Here is a 21,221-nt window from a genome sequence, read left to right as displayed (position 1 = left end):
TATATTTTTTGGGGTGATCTTTTCACCTCTTTTTTTTTCCTTCTCACTGTGCTGCTGCTATCTCACTGCCAAGCTCACAAAGGAACCCCAAGAAATCAGCCAGCCAAGCAGATAAGAAATCAGATATTGTAGAGCACAAAGGTTTAATAAATACAGAGAGCTTGGGGAAAAAAAAGGATTTGCAAAATGGTGGGAAGCTGCTAAGGTTAAAAGAAAGGGGATTTGGGATGGGATTACAAAGGGGAAACCCTTTTCTGAAGAGAAATAAAATACCTTGTGCTCTAAAAATATTTTAATTAATTCAGGGCAATTATAGAGAAGGAATAAGAATTTGCATTAGGTAAATGGGAAACCCTTACAGCCAGTGGACTCTGTTCAGAGCCCATTGCAAAGCTGTGCCTGGTGCATTTAGGCTCTGATTTTCCCATTGTTTTTTGGTCTCTTTCACATGAGGAATAACAGGGAAGATCTCTGACCCAGAAAGCATTTAACAAGCTGTGGTAGGTAGGACTTGCAGGGTCCAGCTGGCTGCTGACCCTCATGGTGGCTTTGCTCCCCATGTCTGTGGAACTGAGCTTCTTTCTGGCCTGTTAGAGAAGAGCCAATCTTTAATGAAAACTCAGTTACTCCAGCCTCATTAGCCCGGATCGAATTTCACTGTTCCCTGTAAGGCAGGCAGAGGTGGGACTTGTGCTTGCTTCATTACAAATGCAAAATGCCACAGGGTGGTCGCTCTCGGGAACAGACAGTGACTTACACTCCAGCCTCTGTTCTCATGGAATGCAAAACCCTCCCCCAGATCCATCCCAATTACTCCATCAGCCACCCCAGACAGGGCAGGTCTCTGCCCACCCTTTGCCCTGGCAGTGCTGATCCCTCCTGGTGATGCCCTCCCCTTCTCCTGGCAGCGTGGCGGGGATGCAGAGCTGGGCTCAGGGAACCACAGGGCTTGAGGGTTCCTGTGTCCTGGCATTGTGTTGATAAAAATTAATGAACCATGTAGCTCTTGTCTCTCAATTGTTGTACTCTGGCTGCTTGCTGGAATTGGTAGAGGATGTGGAGCTGCTGGAGTCAGTCCAAAGGAGGCTGTGAAAATGCTCAAAGGGCTGGAGCGGCTGGGACTGTTCGGTTTGGAGAAGAGAAAGCTCCAGGGAGATCTTAGAGCTCCTTCCAATGCCTGAAGGTGCTTGAGGAGACCTGGAGAGGGACTTTGGACAAGGGTCTAAAGTGACAGAACAAGGCGGAGTGGGTTCAGCCTGATAGAGGACAGGTTTAGATGGATATCGGGAGGAAATTATTTTCTGTGAGGGCAGTGAGGCCCTGGTACAGGCTGCCAAGAAAAGCTGTGGCTGCCCCATCCCTGGAGGCGTTCCAGGCCAGTTGCACAGTGCTTGGATGAACCTGGGATAATGGAAGGCAGGGGGGATGGAATGAGATGGTCATTCAGTTCCTTACTAACACAAACTGTTCTAGAATTCTATGACTGGGCTGCTGAACCCAGCCAAAAGAAGAGCTACTGTTGCTGAGGTTAAGTGAAGAAGGGGATTAAAACCACCTGTGTTTGCACTTTCAGTCCCTTCCAACATCAATTAAGATTGTTCTGATAAAGACCCAGGTAGTGCTCAAACAGCTGCTGAAGTTGTTCCCAGCTGTATCTCTGGGTAGGATCACAAAGGAGCCTTTGTTGTTCTTCAGTCCTGGCTGAAATGTAAATCTCAGCAGTGCAGCTCAGAGGGTGACATGTGCTGGCACTGGGGCCACTGGGTGGGACTTGTTTTCAGAAAAATGGGAGATGCAGAGGAGAGGTTCCTGAATACAGTAACTCTGCCTACACCCAGAAGTGAGGTATCTGCCCAGGGATTTCATATTCACCGACTGAGAGGGAAATCTAATCAGGGCTTGCTAATTTTCTTGAAGTCAAACACCCGGGATTCACTTCAGACTCGCATTTTCCTGGAATAATTCAATACAAACGTTGTATATTTGTACATAGGCACTTGACTTTTCTGTTGTTTGATGAGACTACAATTTGTCTTCCTCTTGTGTTTCCTGCAATCCTTCCTCTCCTGTGGTTTTCAGTTGAATTACCAACCTCTACCCCAGGAATATTCATCTGTTGTGTTTTGGATATTGTTGTTCTTCAAAGGAAAGCAAACAATGCCAGTTTAAGCCATCCCTCTTCCTAGGCACATTTTATTGGAACCAAGTCCTGCCTCAAACCAGAATCCAGTCTCTTCTCCATTGTTGTGTACCTCTATTATTTTTCTCATCATTGCTTTTCCATTTCTTATTACTATGCAGCTCTCAGTCTTGAGCAACATCATTCAGAATTACACAGAATTCACATACTGGTGCATTTCTATTCATATCTGCTTGTTACCTAATCCCAACCAGCTCTCTGTTGAACATCTGCTTTTACCTGGGCTGACAGGTGTATTTTTTAGCTGCAAATATTGCAAACCAGGGGTGCAGAATTTTTCTTACTCTGTGAATCTGATCAAGGTCCTTTTCCAATGTGTCACTGAACAATGAATTCTCCCTTTCTCCCAACAACCTCCAGTGCTGTTTTTGGCTAAGATAAACCACACAGTGCTGTTAGGAGTCACTCCCCATCTGTTTTTCCATCTCACCCAGTGGCTGGGGTAGGATGGTTGGTTGGGTTGTGCAGACAGTGCACTGCACCTTCCCCTGCTGGTGCCCGGCCTGGATCATGGCATGTTGGATCCATGGGATCCATCCTTTGCCATGCTATGTGAGCCTCCATGCAGTAGGGATAAAAAGCCCAGCACTGGGGAACCCCAGGTGCTGCAGCAGTGATATTTTTGGGAGAAACACAGAGCTGTGCATGGCCAGCTTGATGTGAGCACCAGGCCTGATGTGCTGAGCCCAGTGCTCACCCTGGCTGGGACACTGAGTCAAGGAGCTTTGCAAGAATTGTTCAGCTTGAAAAAGCTCTCAAAGTTCATGGAGTCCAACCATTCCCCCAGCACTGCCAAGCTCGCCACTAAACCATGTCCTCAGCTGCCACATCCTCGCTTCTTTTAAATATCCCTAGAGATGGTGACTCCAGTGCCCTGGGCAGCCTGTGAAAGTGCTGGACAATCCTTTTGGTGAGGAAATTTTCTTAATATCCACTCTAAGCTTCCACTGGTGCAATTTGGGGCCGTTTCCTCTTGTCCTGTACCTGGGAGAAGACACTGTGCACACACACACACAGGGACAGATGAGCAGGGGAATGGGAATTCCCTTGGACTCCTCAAGCAGAAAATCATGTGGAGGATCCTTCTTTTTGCACAGCAGGTGAAAACTGAAGCAGTGACATGTATCCTAACTATGGAGGTGGGGGTAGAAAGATGCTTTGAAAGGGGATAAAACTTGCTGCCTGGCTTTCCTCTGTGAGCAAGTCCAATTTCTTTCTCTCTCTTTTTTTATTCTTTTGGTGCTGTGTTATTCCTCCGTGGGCAGGAGGCTGCAGACATTTCAATTTTCTTCAAGTCCTTGTTTCAAAAAGGGCCCAAAATATGTTCTCTTCTCAGAGGCAGTATACAGCAAGTGCACAATACAGCTTCTCTAAGCCTCTCTTCTCCTGTCTCAGGGAGAAAGGAATTCTCCAAGCCCTGGAGCCTGACTCACTGGCTGTGTGAGCATGAATTAACCAGGAATGTTGGAGAATTATTCCTGAATAATTCATGAACCTGAATTAATCATGCATTTTCATGAATTATTCATGAATAACTCATGGAAATGCAAGGTTTATTCATGCTCCAAAAAACCCAAGGCTTTTTCTCTTCTCTTCTGCTCTCTCTCCCTGTAAGCAACAGACCTGAAACAAGCTAAGGAAAAACATAATATATGTATATGGGAAAAGAACAGGAATAATAATGCTGAAACAAAACAACCAGGAAAAAAGAAAGCAAAAGCTGTTTTTTTTTTTTTTTCTTTGCGGTGGGGACAGCAGGTGGGAGCTTTCCAAGCCAGACAAAGGAGACCTGACAAGGACCTGTGGTGAAGGGACAAGCCCAAGGCAAGGAAGTGTCCGGTCACCTCCTCTCCTGGAGCAGGCAGCAGAGACCTGGAGAGACAGGAGACATCTTGCACGACTCAACACCTGGAGCATTGCTAACCAGGCAAGGAGCAGCTCTGTTGCTGTCAGGATTGTGATCTCTCTCTTTTTTTTCTCTCTCTGTTTGTGATTTTGTGTAATTTTGCTGCATTCATAAGGGTAAATGAACAACTGGTTTGGGGAAGGAAGATGAGTGTGTTTTCTTTAAATGTTAAAGGAAAGCCCCTCCAGAGAGCTGTTTGGGCTGGGGTTGTTTGCTGTCTGGAATGTGGAGCTCTGTTTCTGGGAGGGAGAGGGCTTAGCTATGCATTTATCCCAGTTTCTGCTCTGTAGCATTCCCTGTGTTTGGGAGAGGGCTGGGGGCAGCTGCCTGCTGCAGGGAAGGGGATGTGGGGAGACAGGCACTCAGAGATTTTGTGTATGGTGCTTCCTGATGCAAAATCAATGCCAGGGTGTGTATCAGTCAGGAGAAACGGGTTGGAGAGAAGCAGGTGTGAGACTGTGCCAGCAGGGCAGACTGGCAGGTTTGGGGAGAGTTATGATTCCTGCAGGGAGCTTTGCTGCAGCTGATGGTGGCTGAGATAGGGATGGAGAAAGTTCTCCAGAGTGAACTTGGACCTTCCAAGTGAGAGGAGTCAAATCCAGGCAAGACTTGAATGGGGGTGTGGAGATAAAACAAAAAACTGGAATAAATTGGGTCCTAGCTGCCTTTTCAGCTCCAACTCTCTGCCTGCCCCAGCTCCCTCCCATCTTCTTTGGACTCTGTAGCCATTCCCCAGCTGGTGCCAGCACATGGGCTCAGCCCTGTCTCCAGAACCCTTCTGCCAAATCCTGCTGCCAAGCAGAGCAGACAGGACTGGGGTGATGCTGCCAGGGCCCTTAGGAGCTGGAAGGAAACTGCTCCTGAGCTCAGCAGCCCTCAGCTGCTTCTCTGGCACGGGAGGTTTTGGAAATCCCCACCAGCCTGGCTCTCCAGTTTCTCCAGTGATTGAAGTCTGCAGCTCCAGGGGCAGAAAGAGAAAGCTCAGTGGGCAGAGCAGTGGGCCAGGACTCAGGATCCAGCTCCTTTCAGCTTTGTTGCTGACTGCCTTAGACATATCCAACACTGGTCTGTGCCTCAGTTTCCCCATGGGTGAAATGAAGGGAATTTTCTGTTCTCCTTATCAAAGCATTTTGATGTTCGCTGGGGGAAATAATTGTGCAGGCAAAGGAATGATCATTTCCTAGAATACCCCTGGGTCTTTTAGAGTTTATTCTCTGCACTGCCTTGATAGCACACAGACACAGCCCTGCACTGGAGCAAACTGCAGTAGATGCACTGAAGTCCTTTGAGGAGAGGAACCAGCCTGTGTCTGCTCAGTGTCTTGTTCAGCATCTGCTCCAAGTGTCAGCTGTGAGGGCTGCCTGAGCCCAGGTGAGACCTGGCATGGCTGTCACTGCAGAGAACACTTGGATGCACTGGAGGCATGTGGTGCTGAGCTCAGCCAGACCCAAGGGAGCCTCCCAGCAAAGGGCTTTAGGATGAGGCAAGCTCAGAGGGGTGAGAATGGGAACAGAGAAATAATTGGCAGAGAAAATGCAGTGCCAAGCATTTTATATCTGCAGGTTGTGCTGCCCTGGGTAAAGCACAGCTTGTGAACACTCCCACCCACAGGAGAGCCCAAACCCCTGTGGTGACATTGCCATGCTGTCCCTCTGCTCCAGGTGGGCAGCCCTGATGTCAGGCAAGCTGTACGTGCTCATCAGCTGGCCCGACGGCAGCCGGGTCATCAGCATGGAGAACATCAAGGAGCCCTGCAAGCCCTTCCACCTCTACAGCGTGGGGGAGCAGGTCCTGGCCCGCTGCCCTGGCTTCAGCGGGCTCTACTGGGGTGTGGTGGAAGGCATCAGTGGTAAGTGACACCCCCCTGGCCTGGGTTTGCAATTTGGGGCTGCTCAGAAGCAAGAAGGAGTTCAGTGCTGAAAGATCTTCTCTTGCTACAGAGCATAAAGGTATTTTGGAGAAGAAGCTGCTGGAAGATCGACAGCTCCTGGAGAAGTTAAGTGAGTAAGGGCATTTGACACTGCACCTTCCTACTTCCATGGGGCTGTTTGGATGGGAGGATGGTGAGAATGTTGTAGTGGCATTATAAATTTCACATCACTGCAATCAGTGTACAGAGCACTGAGTGGGAGTGGAAGGTACACACATTGCTGCCCCACTGCACATCCTGAGCCTCTCCCTTCCTTTCAGAAGAAGAACCAGCTGTCCACAGCATGATACCGTCCCCACCAAAGAAATCCAGGAAAACCTTTCCAAAATGGACCCCAGGGAATGCATCCAGGAAACACCCCAGTGACAGGACCTGTCCTGCAGAGCCTCTGCTGAGGGTGGCAGAGGCCAGCCTGCCCCACGATGCCAGCAGCTCCTCCATCCTCAAGGACAGGCGTGTCCTGGGAAGCATGGCAGGGAGCCCCTGCTCGCTGGCAGCTCCCCCCCAGCCAGCCAGTGCCTTCACACCTCCATCCTCCTTCATCACCATGGCCATGCCAGGGCCACGCACTTCCCAGAGTGAAGAGGACAGGGCTGGTCCAGCTGCCAGAGGTAACCTTGGGTTCTGGCCCTGCTGCCTAGTCCTGAGGGTGACAGGGTGGGATGGGGACTTGCAGGGCAGCCAGAAAACATCTGCTTTGCTCTAGGGGTGTATGGGCTTTGTCTCAGGGCTACAGAGGTTAGAGATGGCATTTCCTGCTCCTTTCCACCTGGGAGATCTGTTCCAGGAGGGGTGTCTAAAGGGAGATGCAGTGTATGGCCTCTGCTCTGTCTCCTGGGGTGACAGTTCTCCTCTCCCCCCAAACCAAAAGACAATCTGAATGAATGCCTGCCTGAATAACTGAAATTCCCAAAAGCCCTGTGTCTCCATTAGTCAAACCTTCGAGATTTGCCTATTTCCCCATTTTTCCACCCACTTCTGTACCCATTAAATGCACTTATGAAAATGTGCTAGTGTCTTATTTACCTGCTGACTAACAGCAGCATCCAGAGACAAGTTGGCTCTGCTTGCCTTGCCCCCACCATATCATTTGCACTGGGAACAGAAGCCCTTGAGATGCCACCTTTTGCTAATGGCAATTCTCCATTGATCAGTCCTGGAGAGCCTGTCTGGATCACTGTTGTGCAAATGGAATAACGTGTTGCCATGCAATCTAGCAGGGGATTTCAACAGCTGATTCTTCAGCTTGTCTCCCACCCCTGCAGCAGATTATGTTGCCCTACCAATGAAGAGGAAGTCAGATGGCATCTTGTCCCCGTGCCAGCAGCAGATCTGTGTGAACAGGTAACACCTGAAAGCATAGTGAGGAGCCTGAATGTTTCACACCACACATATTGATTTCTGTCCACTCTGTCTCTATTCTCTGCCAGTGTTTGCTTTGAGTGGATGCTCGTGGAGGTTGAACCCAAAGCACAGAAGATAACAGGAGTTTGTGTGGGCACATACAGCAAAAAAATGAGCCTGCCCTGAAGTCCTGATTCCATGGTGGGTCAGTGGGAGGTCTCCCATATCTGTGTGCCAGGAGGATGCACAGGAGTTTGTTCACACGAAGAACCCCTCGTGTTCCCTCTCAGTCTATTTTATTCTTGTTGCAAATGAAACCAGAATTGACTTTGCTTTGCATTCCAGATAATTCTCTTCGGGAATGAATTTGAAGATGAGCTGTTTGTGGCAGTGCTGTTTAACTTCCTTGTTTCTTCCAGCCATGAGGAGCAAAAGATTGATGCTTTGCAAGAGATGGATGGCTTTGAGAGGGCTCACAAAAATTTCAGTCCTGCTGAGGTGGAAAGGTAATTAGCAAAAGAAGGCACTGTGTTCTCCTCCTCACTACAAAAGTGAGCAGTGAGATCACAGATGGGTGACAAAGTGGGACAATTTTAAACTCCAAAGTTGCTGAGTCTCTTTACAATTGAGCCAGGTGTTTCTGGTTGTAGGGCTTGGATTTAGAGATGCAAGAAAGCTCTAAAACAGTGAAGAAACGACAAAGCTCTTGCCTATAACAATCAAAACATGGTTGTGTGTTTCTTGTTTTATTGCTCATTACTTTGATGGCCAGTATCCAGTGATAAAGTGATGCTAGGGACAGTTTTCTTGCAAAGAAATAGGTACCAAAAAATTCAAGTTATGGTTCTTGTATTGTCATTTCCCACAAGTCTGTTGTTTAATACCACAAATATGTGTGTCCTGGGACTTGCAAGACAGGCTTTATGTCCTTCCTTACAACTGAGAAGAAAATTGAGCATCAGTCTCCATGTATGCAGGCCCAGGGGGAGTTGAGGGTTAAACTGAACGTTCCTGAGCACTGAAAAGTCCAGACCATGGTTTTTTTCTCTCCTGCCTTATTCCTCACCCAGGAGTCTTTGGAAGGGTTGTTACTCTGCCAGAGGAGTTGTCCTGCCCTGCAGGCATCTAATCACTGCTTGGGTGGAGGAGTGACATCCACAGTGAGGATATGGTGTCTTCTTGCCTTTACACAAGCAACTTTAATTTTTCAGGGTGGAGAAGATGGAGCAGCTGGAAAGGATGGTGCTGGACCTCCAGCAGGACATCTTCTCTCTGAAGAAGAAGGTGCAGAGGCTGGAATCCCTGTCCTTCCAGGAGGAGCCCCACCGACAGCCGTGTGAGGTGGTGGAGCTCTTCAAGGGCTACACCAAGGAGCAGCTGAAAGAGACCATCAGGTTTGACCAGAAAATCAGCACAGCCTGCAAGACTCTGCTCTACAAGCTCTTCACCTCTGACTACATCCAGAGCCACTCCATCACAGGGCGCAGGGGCAACACCTTCCGCGAGGCGAAGCCCATGATGGATGAACGCTGCATCAAAATCATCAGGGTGCTGCTGAAGCAGAAGTTTGGGGATCACCTCAGTGACACTGTGATCACAGAGAAGATCCAGAACGTGCAGAAAGCCCTGAGGCAGAAGTTTAAGACAGAGTGTCTCTGAGGTGTGGGAGATTTGGTGTCTCCTCCTGCCTATCCCGTGTGTGTCCCTGAGCAGCTTTCCCAGGAGAGGTGAGCTGAGCAGCTGCTGCTCAGTAGATTTCCCCCAGGGAGCCAGCCCAAGTAAACCATGTGCTAAACACAGCTCAGACACTGCCAAACCTCTGCCTCCATTAACCAAGCAGGAACTGGGCCCAACTTGGCTCAGGTTTTGCACTCTACAAGTTCCTTCCCATCCAGCCTGCGTGCAAACCTCACTGTGGGTGTATGGAATCACCTCTGTGACTCTGATGATGTGCTCAAAGGCTTCAGGGCTCCATTTGGGTCCAAGAATGGCTCAGGAAGATCGCCCTGTTCCACACTGCAGATATGTTGCCTTTAGGATAGGGAATCCAGCTGCAGACAGGCTGTGTCACCCAATGCAGCTTCTCTCTGTCTGCCTCTGGTTGCCTCATTCTGCCTCTGGGACAATATTTACTCTTTCCTCACAGTGAATGTTTTATTTCCAGCACTAACAAAAAGGTAGACTCATTAAAATAATGTCTTAAAACATTCAGAAAAAGCTAACTTGGGTTTTTTTTCTGTTTATTTTAATGTAGCTATATAGAGGAGTTGTCTTCCCTAACAAAAGCCTGCTGAACAAGAGGAGGGGTCACCCATGGAAATTCCATTAATTTTCCTTTCAAGATCAGATTATTTCCATACAGGAGAAATCCCTAACATTTTTATGACACAAGAGTGAGGGATGGAGGACAAAATATGGCCCAACTTTGCTTTGAAGGTATATATCTTGTGGACACAGTCACTATTATTTAAATACAGTATTTTTATCCTAGATAAAAAATGCCAAGTACAATCAGTCCCTTTGCTGAGGGACTACAGAGAAGGTCTAGAAAGAGAAATCTTTTCCTAAATAATTCAGAGCTGGAGTGTGGGTGGGTTAAAATTGTTCTAAGTGTTAAAAGAATGAGATGCTGACACCAGTCCAGCACTTAACAGAAGTGCTGCAAAATACCAAACATTCCCTTTTACAGAGGCTTCTCAGACAGGGAATTGGTTTTCTCAGCTTAATTTTTAAATTATTCAGGAAAAGAAATGCCAGTGGGTTTGCATTAATCAAAACATTTGGTTTAATTTATATGTTTTGTTGTGTTTTCAAGTATTTAATTTCTTCACAGTTACATGAGAAATAATAGTGCAAAATGAATGTATTGGAGAAACGAGGAGCTGTTTTGAAAGAAAAAAAAAAGGTGTTATTCTCAGAATTTTCCTCCCCCTTCAGCCTTTTTTTTTGAGCTCATCCATTAAAGTGGGGTTGATGCCGTGATGTATTTTGGTTTTGAAGGGAGATAGGCTTGCCAATGTTTCTGGTACTATTTTCATCAGATGTTTCTAACAGTCATGTTAAATTGCAGAAGTAACAACTAAAGATATTCCTTCTGGTTTCCCAGTGCAAATACTTTTCCTAACTATGGTGCAAACACATTGATGATGATTTCTCCTTTGTAGGGACCTTGGTCTGAGCAGCACCTGGAGCAGATCTGCTGTGGTCACTTAGAGCCCAGAGTGCAGCCAGTCCTGGAAAATCCACTGGAACTGAGCAGAACTGCCCCAAAACCTCCTCAGTGCAGAAGCACACCTTGAAATACACCAGCCCTGCCAGAAACCTGGCACCTTAGGCTGCAATCACTGCTCAGGGAAATGCCCCAGGTGATGTTTTTAATGGTAACTTATCAAAGAGAAGATCAAGGAGGCACAATCAGCCTTATCCTGCAGAACCTCAAAGCTCACCTTGTTCCAGCCCCTGCCATGGGCAGGGACACCTTCCACTATTCCAGGCTGCTCCAAGCCCTGCCCAACCAGGCCTTGGACACTTCCAGGGATGGGGCAGCCACAGCTTCTCTGGGCACCCTGTGCCAGGGCCTCTCTCAGTCTTTCCTCCCTGATGTTCATCACATCCCTCACCAAGCTGCAGCCTGGAAAGCCAGTTCATGAATGTTATTTATTAAAATAAATACTGCTGCTGTCCTCCCCGGCTGAGCCCCCTCCGAGGAGCTTCAGATCATTACTGTGAGCAAAGGGAGAAAAAAGAGCCAGGCATGGAGCTGCTGCGGGGTGCCACGGCTCCTGAAACACGCGGCTCTAATCAGCTCCCCTAGAAGCAGATGAGCTGGGTGACCTTTCTGCTTGAAAAACCCTGCTTGAAAAACCCTTCGGTGGCTCCCTCAGAGGTGACTTCCCAGCCTAAGACACTTGCTGGTGTTCAGGAGTGCTCCTGGTAGGTGGGCTGATGGATGCTCAGCATCTCCGTGGGCAGCACAGCCGCAGCACTAATGAGCCAGCGCTCAAATGGGCCCTTCTCGGCTGTAAAAGTTGTCCTCACATACTCTCAAAGGCTTTGATATGGCAGAGAGGCTTGAAGAATGGCAATGCAGGTGGCTTTTTGTCAAATTTCATTTTTGAAAGTGCTTGTGAGCCGGAGGCAGCGTTTGCAGGCTAATTGGGAGCACGGGCAGCCGCTGGATCAAACGTCAGCGCCAGGACGCCGGTGCTCTCACCTCCCTGAACTCTCCAGCTCTGGCTCATCAGCCTCCAGAGGGAGAGGATCACACAGCACTGGCATGTGGCATTCCCCAGGGATGCAGGGGCCAGGGCAGATAGAGGAGGAGGAGGAGGAAGGTTTGTGCCAGAACTGCTTCACTCAGGGATGTTCAAAGCTGTGTCTCTTTCTAAGCAATGAAGGGCAGCTCCATTGAATGGAATTAACTTCCCATTTTAAATGAATTACCTGGAAAAAGTGGACAGCACTTGCTGTTGGGATTAATTACTCTGCTGAATCTGCAGCATCTTGTTAAAAATGGTGCTCCTGCTCAGCTTCTGGGTGAGGTGGGTGCAGGAGGGTGTAGACAGCGAAAATGAGGGTCAAAACTCAGAGCAGGTCTCTTGCATTTGGTTGAAAAGCAGGAGAAATGGTGCCTGCTGACGCTTGCAAAAACAGGACTTGAATGGACCATCCAGAGCTCTCTCCCTCCAGAAGGAGCTGGAGCAGCAGGGCTGACCTCAAGTTGGATTCAATTGGGATGTGCAGGGATCTCAATGGGCTGTGGGGCTCTCTGAGGGCCCTTGGTCCCCAGCACCCCAAAACTGCAGTGAGGCCTTGCCACACCCCCCACACCTGGGTACACCTCTGCTGTTTCCTTAGGAACCAGCTGAAAGCTGCATGTTGCTCACTGGCAGCAATACACAGGTTTTCAGGGAAAGGTGGGAACCTTTCCAGCCTGATCTGTATCAACCTTTACATTTTCAGCTGGGCCAACGGGAGGCTTCTGAAATTTCAGAGAAATCATAGAATTGTTTGAGTTGGAAGAGACCACTAAAGGTCTTCTAGTTTCACCCCCCTGCAAGGAGCAGGGACATCAGGTTGTTCAAAGCCCCATCCAACCTGACTGTGGCTGTTTCCAGGGATGGTTCATCAACAAGTTCTCTGGACAACCCGTGCCAGTGTTTAAAAAACAAAAAATCCAGTTGTAGAGGTGCTGCTGGCAGCATGATTTATTGTGGGGAAAAAATCCCCAGCCCAAACAAGAGGGAGATTCTTTGGTGTTTAACCCATTTTACTTAAAATTAATTTCCTTGACCCTGCCAGGGGGGTTCTATGTTCAGCACAGGCAGATTTTAATTTTCCCATTACGTGGTCTGTAGGAAGCACTCACTGCTGAGTCTCTCAATGCCTGCACTGTGTGCATCCCCCAGAAACCAAAACACATTCACTTAATGACATGCAGACTGTGAGTATCAGATAAAGGAATGATGTTAAAATGGAGCTGAATCCCTCCCTGGGTTTTAATCTAGGCTTACAAAGCCTGGCTGCCTTTCCATGAGCCCCAGACAGCCATCCCTGAGCCTGCCTGGTGTTCCAAACCGGTTTGGATGCACGTGGAAAAATTCTCTGCAGAGGAGGACTGGTGCAGTGGGTGGTGGAAGTGCCTTTGGTTTGATATCCTCTCATCAGGCAGCTGCAGGAACAGGGAGATCTCAGCTGGGGGATGAAAGAAATATCACAAGGACAAGCCTTGGCCTTTGTGAGCTTGGAGCTGTGTGTCATTTCCTACCGTCACCCACACACAAATACTCTGTGTCACAGGAAGATTTTTTTTTGTTCTGGTAAGTCTTTGTCTTGTTTTGTTTTCATATCATATCTAATCTGGTTTCATATCAAATCATATCTGGTTTTTGGTTTTTGTTTTTTGGGGTTTTTTTTTGGTTGTTTTTTTTTTTTGAGAGTGCATTCCCATGCCTGAGAGGTGAGCAAATACATCAGATTTTTTATTTAAAGCAGTCTTTTTTGTCTCTGCCTCAGTCATATATTCATTACACTTCACTTTAACCAGTATTTGTCTCTCTGCAGTACGTGATTGCATTATTCCAACTCTCCATATCTGTCCAATCTCCCCCACCTTTTCAGAGCTGAATGGAACTGGGGAGATCATTATTAAAACACAGAAAGCAAAGAAATAAAATTAACCAGAGCACCAGTTCTCTTTGTGCTGAATACACTGAGGAAATAAAAGGGCCTTCCACTTCTAATAAAATCTGGATGTGAATTGCCTCATAAAAGCTTGGATGAATTATATTCAGAGGCCAAAAAGAGAGAAGACAGAGAGCTTGGAGCCCTCCACCAGCAGGACTCTCTCCCTTCCTTGGTGTGCAGCCCAATGGAAATGCCAGGAGAGCTTTGGGATCAGGTGAGATGTTCTGCTCAGAGGATGAGCTTCAGGCCTGGATGAAGCACTTGAGGGCCACAGGCTGTTCAAGTCCCTCCCAGTGAAATATTAGTGCTGCTGAAGTTGCTGGAGTTCTTCCTGCTGCCTCCTGAGGTCTCAGCCCTGCCTAAGGTTCTTGCCCAAGTTGCTGGCTGGTGGAGGAAGGACCCTGCAGAGCTGTGGTGACTTTTCAGCCCTGTTCATCCCCACTCTGATCTCCCAGGGTCCCAGGAAGGTTTTAGGATATGGACTTGGCTTCTAAGCTTCATCTGTGTGCTGGAAGAGGAAGGTGGTGAGGGACATGCCCCAGGTGTCCTCTTGTCACCAGCAATTCCTGCTGTCCCAGGACACTGCTGCTCCCAGGAGATGCAGTCTGGTGACGTGCTCACCTTTAAGGATATATCTGATGGTGTTGGCTTTTCTTTTGGCACACAGATTGAGCTGAAGCCAAGGGGACTGTGCCTAACTGAGTAATGGAGAGATTAACAGCCCAGAAAGCCAGGCCTGCACGGTGCTCATTGATTGTTTCTCTCAAATATAAGCAGAGCAGCCCAGTGTCAGGCATCTGAGGAGAGAGGAGACTGCAGAACTGATGTACTCCTGCTAATGAATAATCGTTAAACTCCAAAGGAGTTTATTATTATTGCCATTAATTCTGGTTGTACTGTGCCTGAAGACAAGGAAGGTGGAGAAAGATGAGTTCATGACCTGCATATTACAGAGTAGATTTTATCCTGGTAATATGAGAAAATTGATCATTTCTTAAGTGAGAGGACTGATAAAATCACTGACTTCTGAGGAGCAACATCATTGCTTTTATGTGTTCAACAAGCTCACTGGGATGGTGCTGGAGAAGGGTCAAATCCCTCTTCTGGACATCCTAAGGTCAGGAGTTTGTTTGCCCTCAGTTTCCCAGAGGGAGGAGGGAAGCAGGAAACACCATCAGCGTTCACACCTTCAGTTCTATTAGGATTTCTCCTCCATGTTAACCATGAGGTTTTACTTACCCTGAACTCAGAATAAATTGCCAAAAGTCAAGGAAAGCCATAGGAAGATCCCTCCAGCCATAACAGGGATGGACCCAAGACAGGGGTTTCATGTTGTTCCTTAAGGTGTTTTGGATCAAGAGTAAAATACCGTCATGATCTGAGAACCCTGCTCTTCTTCACACTCCCCAAATGACTCCAGCACATTCCTGAGCAAGAGGACTCCTTCCTCTCCTGGAAACTAAAAAGTGAAAGACAAAAAACACCCACAAAAAAATATCTGTTGTCATTTGTGCAGGCCAAAAGGGAGGTGCAAACTGCTCTCTGCCTTTTGGTTCTGTGATCAGTGTATTTCCAAGTCTCTAGAGCTGAACCAGGAAGAAGTTGCGTTTGCTTTCTGCAGAAGTGCTGCCTTCCCATGTGGAGATGTTTCTGTATTTCTTGGCTCAGAATGGAAGGAGCAAATATGAATGTATTCATTACCCTTCCCCCTTGAGATCTTTAGGGTGAAAGATGGAATCAGTCACTTCAATGGGTTATCTTGGTAGAGGAATTTTACACCTAACTGTAGTCATTAATTAAATAATTCCTATGTATATAATACCCTGTGCTGGTTTAGCCAGTGCTCTGAGGAGTGGGCTAGGAATGCTTATTTGTGGGATGGAAAGCCAGGAGCAGGCCTACTTTCTGGTGAATAATTTGAAAGCTGGAACTGTGATCCCCATATTTTTCCTAAAAATGCTGCAGACTCTGACCCACCTTTTTGTGCTTGCACAGCTTGGAGGGCTGTGTGTACCAGGTCGCTTGAGAGCCACCAATACAAGCCAGGGAAATGTTGGCATTTCCAAAGAACTGAGAGAGGGCTGGGACAGAGCAGCACTGATCTTTGGGAAAAATAACCCACTAACCCTGCCTGCCCTGGCAAAACTGTGTCAAAAATCTGGACTAATCTTTGGTGACAAATGGCCTGGAAAGTGGGAAAGGAGAGAGCTCATGCTCTTTTGTAAGAATAAAGATGAATTAATTCTTGATTAGGAAAGACAGCAAGTGGAGACACTTCCAGCTGCATGGACATTGTCTTGACATTGGCTGTTAAATGCCTAATGATGACAGCGTGAATTAGCTACTGAATATGTTTTATTGTGTTTTGTGGTCCCCAGGGCAGACATGCCAGAGACATTTAAAGAGAATGAAAACAGAGAAGAGGAGGCCTCCATACAGATAATTTTGAATCTGTAATGTCTGGTTCTTAATGGTATTGAACAGTCAAAAAGCCACATGTGGCTCCCATATAGTACATGTTAAGCCTCAGCATGTTCTGTCTTCATAAATAAAAGCTTGGGAAAGTGGATGGATCCCAAAAGGACAGGCAGAAACATACCTGTACACAGGAATTGGGTTTTTTTTTTTTCATTTTCCAGGCTGAAAAGTGGGGTAATGTTTTTGGGAAGCTATTGAGCTGGCAGCTCTTCCCATCCCTTTCCCAGGATGCCAATGCAGGGTCCAATTTTCATTGCTGAAGTCAGTGTGAGTTTTTCTCAATACGTTTGACCATCAGAAATTCAGATACAATGGAAAAAAAAAGTCATCAGAACTCAGCAGGATCCAATTTTCCATCCCTGCATTTCAATTTGACAACAACAGTCTATTAAAAAAATGCAAATATGACTTTTGCTGTGGACAGGAAGGAGAGAGGGTGCTGAGAGCTCTCGTGTTGTTTGATCACTTTAAAGCCTTTCCTGCAGAAACTGAAATGGTGAAATTCTGCTTGAAATGTGCTGGGTGCAGTAAATCTTCAGCTTGGAGTAGCCTCCCCCAGACCTTTATGTCTATCTACCTAAATTCAAATACAGGATTTTTTATTTTTTGTGTGGCTCATCTGTGGATTCACCCTGAGTGCTTCTGGTTTAACCATCCGGTTTAGGGAAAGAAGAACCAGAGAGATTCCAGCTCTTTCCCCCAGCCCAGCCTTTTCTGTCCTGTGATGTTAATGAGCGATAATGCTTCATGAGGGTTTTTCACAAGCTATTGCTGCTCAAAAAAAAAAAAAAAAGGCCCAAGGATGCCTTTTATTGTCTCCTCATTGTGAAGCTCAGAACATCACAGTAAAATTGAATGATTTAACAAGCTGCTTTCTTACTGCCCTCTCTGCCCTTGTTCTCTTCACTGAAGCTTTCAGGTTGTGAACCATTCCAGAGAAACACCCAAGCATCCCAAATCTTCAAATCCCAAAGCAAAATGGGCTGGTTGGCACCTCCTGCCCAACACCTCCCCAGCTCTTCCACCACCAGTTTGTAAATTCCCATTGGAACCAGCAGGTGATGCTGAAGCAGAAAACATGGAGTTCATTCTGCCTTCTATTAGGCTTTTCTTTTCCTCCCATATAAAATTCACAAGTGAGGAAAAAAATCCTGTGATCCTGGTGGGGTATTTAGAAACATAAGATAGAAATGCTGGCATGCAGCACGTGGCTTTGTTCTCACTGTCTGCTCTGCTCTTCCATCCCCGAAAGTGGGTCCAGCTTTTATAGGCCAAAAGAGCAAGTCCAAGTGACTCAATGATATTTTTAGCCCAGGAAGCCCTGCAGTTGATGGCACACTTCACAATCAGCAGGGGACACAGCTAGGCCAAAGCCCAGACCTCTGCTGGGAGCCATATCTCCTCAAATACCCTTCAGACAAACCTCCATGCAAGTCAGTTGGGAAAGTTTCTTCAAATTCCTAGCAATTGGGAAAATCCGAGGTCGTCCACCCGCTCATAGATGAGGTCTCCAAATGTTCTTCAAATGATCCATTTCTGGCATATAACTACACAGGGCTATGTGAAAGATTCTAAAGCAGCTGCTCTGGAGTCAAAGAGCCAGCACTAAGAGCCCTTGTCATCTCTTTGTAGCTAAATCACAATTTCGGGACTTGAAGGAGTTTGGAACAAGCTAGAGAGCAGACCTCTGAGTGTTTTAGATTATGCGGTTTATGTTTCTTATTTTCTACACAGACAGGAAGGGTGAGTTGTGCTCACATCTCCACCGCATGGCTCAGAAGGTAACAAGACTTCAAGTTACAGAATATTTAAATGATTTATTAGCCAATAAAACACTGCCAACAAAGATATGTATGTTTCTGACCCAATCCTTCAGTATTTCATGCCATGGACTCATGCTACAGTGTAAGGTTTCTCAGCCAATCATGTTCTGACACACAAACTTCCAGCCCTGCATCGTAAGCTTCTTGTTTACGGTTGCAACTACTTTTATTTTTTCTATACCTTAAACTCTTAAATGCTAAACTTTCCTCCACTTAGCTTAAGGTGTCTCTGTTTTATACTATGAATCCACATTCTCGCTTTTACCACCTAAGTTTGGAAGCCCTTTCCAAGGTCTCCGATCAAATCCTGTGTTTAATTCTAAGCTTTGCTGACAACACCAAAGGTCTGAGATTTCCCTGCATTTGGGTTTCCATCAACACTGATGCTGTTAGTTCCAGAGTGCCCAGGATCCCTCTTGCAAGTCAACTCTGGCAGGAACAAGGCGGGCAGCTGCCAGGGGGCTGCTTGTGGCCTCTGCCAGCCCATTGCTCAGGGCTTGCCAGCGCCCCAGCCCCTCAGGGGCTGCCCCAGCCCGGCCAAGCTGCCCGGCAGCAGCGCTGCAGCCCCACAGCAGCTGCAGAGCAGCCCCATCCAGAGGTACCTGGGAGCCCTCAGCAAGGCAGCCAGCAGCACACGGGCAGGAGGATACAGAGGGTGGTTCCTTCCTGGCACAGGGCTTGTGGCCATCTCCAGGCACCGCTCTGGCAGGGATCCCTGCAGCCCCGGCCCCTGCCCACCCGCTCTGCCACCACCACAAAGGCTTCAGCAGTACCACCACAGGACAAAGGGCTTCTGGCCATTTTCCCTTTCCCACTGCACGCCTGGACAGCTTGCTGAGCCAGGGTACCCTTCTCCCCCTCTTCCCCAATGCCCAGAAGACCCTGGGTGGCAAAAGAAAGCTCCTGGGAGTCTGTGTATTATAACACACTCTATATTCATATACTAAAGAAAAAAAAAACAAAAAGAAGAAAAGAACAATCTTAAAGAAATGGAAAATTCCAGCTGGCTCAGGTGGCCCCAGCAGACAGAGCCTCTGGCATCAGGTCCCTGCAGAGCGGCAGCAGCGCAGCCAGCCAAGCCCCGACAGACGAGGCCAGGTCCTCCATGCCCTGCGGAGCTGATCTTGCAGCCTCTGGAAGAGGGAATATCGCTCACTCTGCAGTGCCTGGAGGACATACAGTGTTTCTAGTGCCACGTCCGACACGGCACTGCTGATGTCCTCTGTCAGCGGTTCAAGGGCTGCAAGAGAGAGGGACAGAGCCATGGTCAGATGCCAGATCTGCGGGGAGCCGAGGAGAGCCCCCTGCCAGGGCCATCCCAGCCGGCTCTAGCCATGGCCAGGAGGGAGCAGGGACCAAGGGCACCGGCCCGAAGCTGCTGGCCACGAATCCCCAAGGTGGCCCTGAAATCTCTGTGTGATCTGCCCACCCCGCCCCGTGTCCGCACAAGGAGCAGAGCCCTCTGCAGCCGGGGCAGGGCTTGCAGCTCCCCCGGCAGCCCCCGCTGTCAGCCCGCTGCCCTCACTCACTCACCAGAGCAGATCAGCTGCAGCTCTTGCTGCTGCCCCCTCAGGTGCCGCCCGGCCATGCCTGTGAACACAGAGCCTGTCACGGCCCCAGCGGCACAGCTCCCTGCCAGCGGCGCTGCCGGCGCTGTGCCCACCCGGGCTGCTGCCCAGGCAGAGCTCAGCCCGGCCCTTGCTGCACGCTGCCGCCCCAGGGCACGGCTGCCAGAGGGCGGCAGCAGCAATGCCCAGGCCAGGCGGGGCTCCACGGCGCCCCAGGGCACGGCTGGCACTGCCGGAGCAGCAGGCGGGGCTGGCGCTGCCGGGGTAGCAGGCGGGGCTGGGGCCGAGGCAGCCCGGGCTCGGGACTCACCCATGAACCTGACGGCCGCCTCTCGCAGGGACTCCTGTGGGCTTTGCAGGTAGTGCAGTGCCCTGCGCAGGTGCTCGGCCGCTCGGCTCCTGTCCTCTGCCAGCTGCAGAGAGCGGCAGGAGGGAAGGGTTGGCGCGGGCTCAGCCCCTGGGCCGGGCGCTGCCTGCGCCCATCGCCGGCCTTGCCTGCCCGCACAGCCCTGAGGCGCGGCCAGCAGCCGCTGGCCAAGGGCTCCTGAGGGGAGAGGCAGAGGGCCGGCTGCTGCCCGGGGAGCCGCGGTGCCGCCCCGCAGCCCCGCCGGGCCGGGGCTCCATGGGCACCCGACTCAGGCCCACGGGAGTCTGGAGAAGAGCCCGCGCAGCCTCTGTGTGCAGCACCGGGCAGGGGCACAGCTGCCAGCCCTGCACACTGAGCACCGTGCTCAGGGGGCTTCTCCGGGCTGAGGCTGGGGCTCGCAGGCTATCCTTACCAGACACTCGCTGAACTTCCACACATTCTGCCTCTTCACAGCAGCAGCCGCAGCGCAGGGGGCGCCGGCCCGGCCCAGCCGGGGCTCCCAGCCAGGATCAGCAGCAGCGCCGGCCCCTTCCCGCCTGCTCCTGCCTCGGCTCCCAAGGGCTTTTTCCAGCTCAATTCGGGAGCAGAGCAGCCAGCACCCACACACAGCCCTGACTGCTCAGGGCCCGCCTGTGCTGCCCTGAGCCAGCCCTCAGGGGATGAAAGGATCGGGTTCCAGTGCTGTTTTCAGCACTCCTTTACTCACCCTGAGCTGACAGCAGGAGGCTGCTGCTGCCTCTGCCTTGGCAATTGGAGATCACGGCTGCTCTTGGCCCTCTTGTGCTTGCCACCTGAATTTTATCAGTACAACTGCACTTCCCTCTTTCAATCACTGCTTCCCACTGTGCTTTTGTGATGGTGAACTCAGTGTTTTTGTCACAGGCATCATGATTAGCAGCGACTGAAATGCTCACAAGTCCTTGAGTATTAAGTCGAGGGGAATGAAAGCCTCACAGATCACATTTGCAGCACTCAAACACAGCCCTGCTGCTGGTGTTGTTGAAATACAATCAACTTACAGAGACCATCATAGAAATTGCCTCTGGAGTTGCCAATCAAATGAAAAAATCTATCAGGGGAAAATACAGAACTTGGCTGCCTTCATTGCTTCCTCGGAGCAGCAGAAAATGGAGATGCCCAGAGGTATTTTGCACTGCTGCTGATCCCACTTGGAGCCCAGCCCTCTGCAGAGTCCCAGCGGGAACCCGAGCCCAGCCCGGGGAGCTCCCAGTGTGTCCTGGAGATTCTCTCTGCATTCGGTCAGGCTTGCATTCCCCAGCAAGTCCCCAACAAAACCTCCTGTTCTCTAGGGTTAGAACAGGCACAATGAAAAACTCAGCAATGGCACAACTCCCCAGCTCACAAGGAAAAGAAAGGACAAGTTGTCAAGGAATCCAAACATTTGTCTTGCTTTGCTGC

Source organism: Melozone crissalis, unplaced genomic scaffold (assembly GCF_028551555.1).
Source record: "Melozone crissalis strain CALT ecotype California unplaced genomic scaffold, PUWL_Pcris_2 ptg000055l_1, whole genome shotgun sequence".
Taxonomy (NCBI): Eukaryota; Metazoa; Chordata; class Aves; order Passeriformes; family Passerellidae; genus Melozone; species Melozone crissalis.
Note: the sequence above shows the minus strand (reverse complement) of the source record.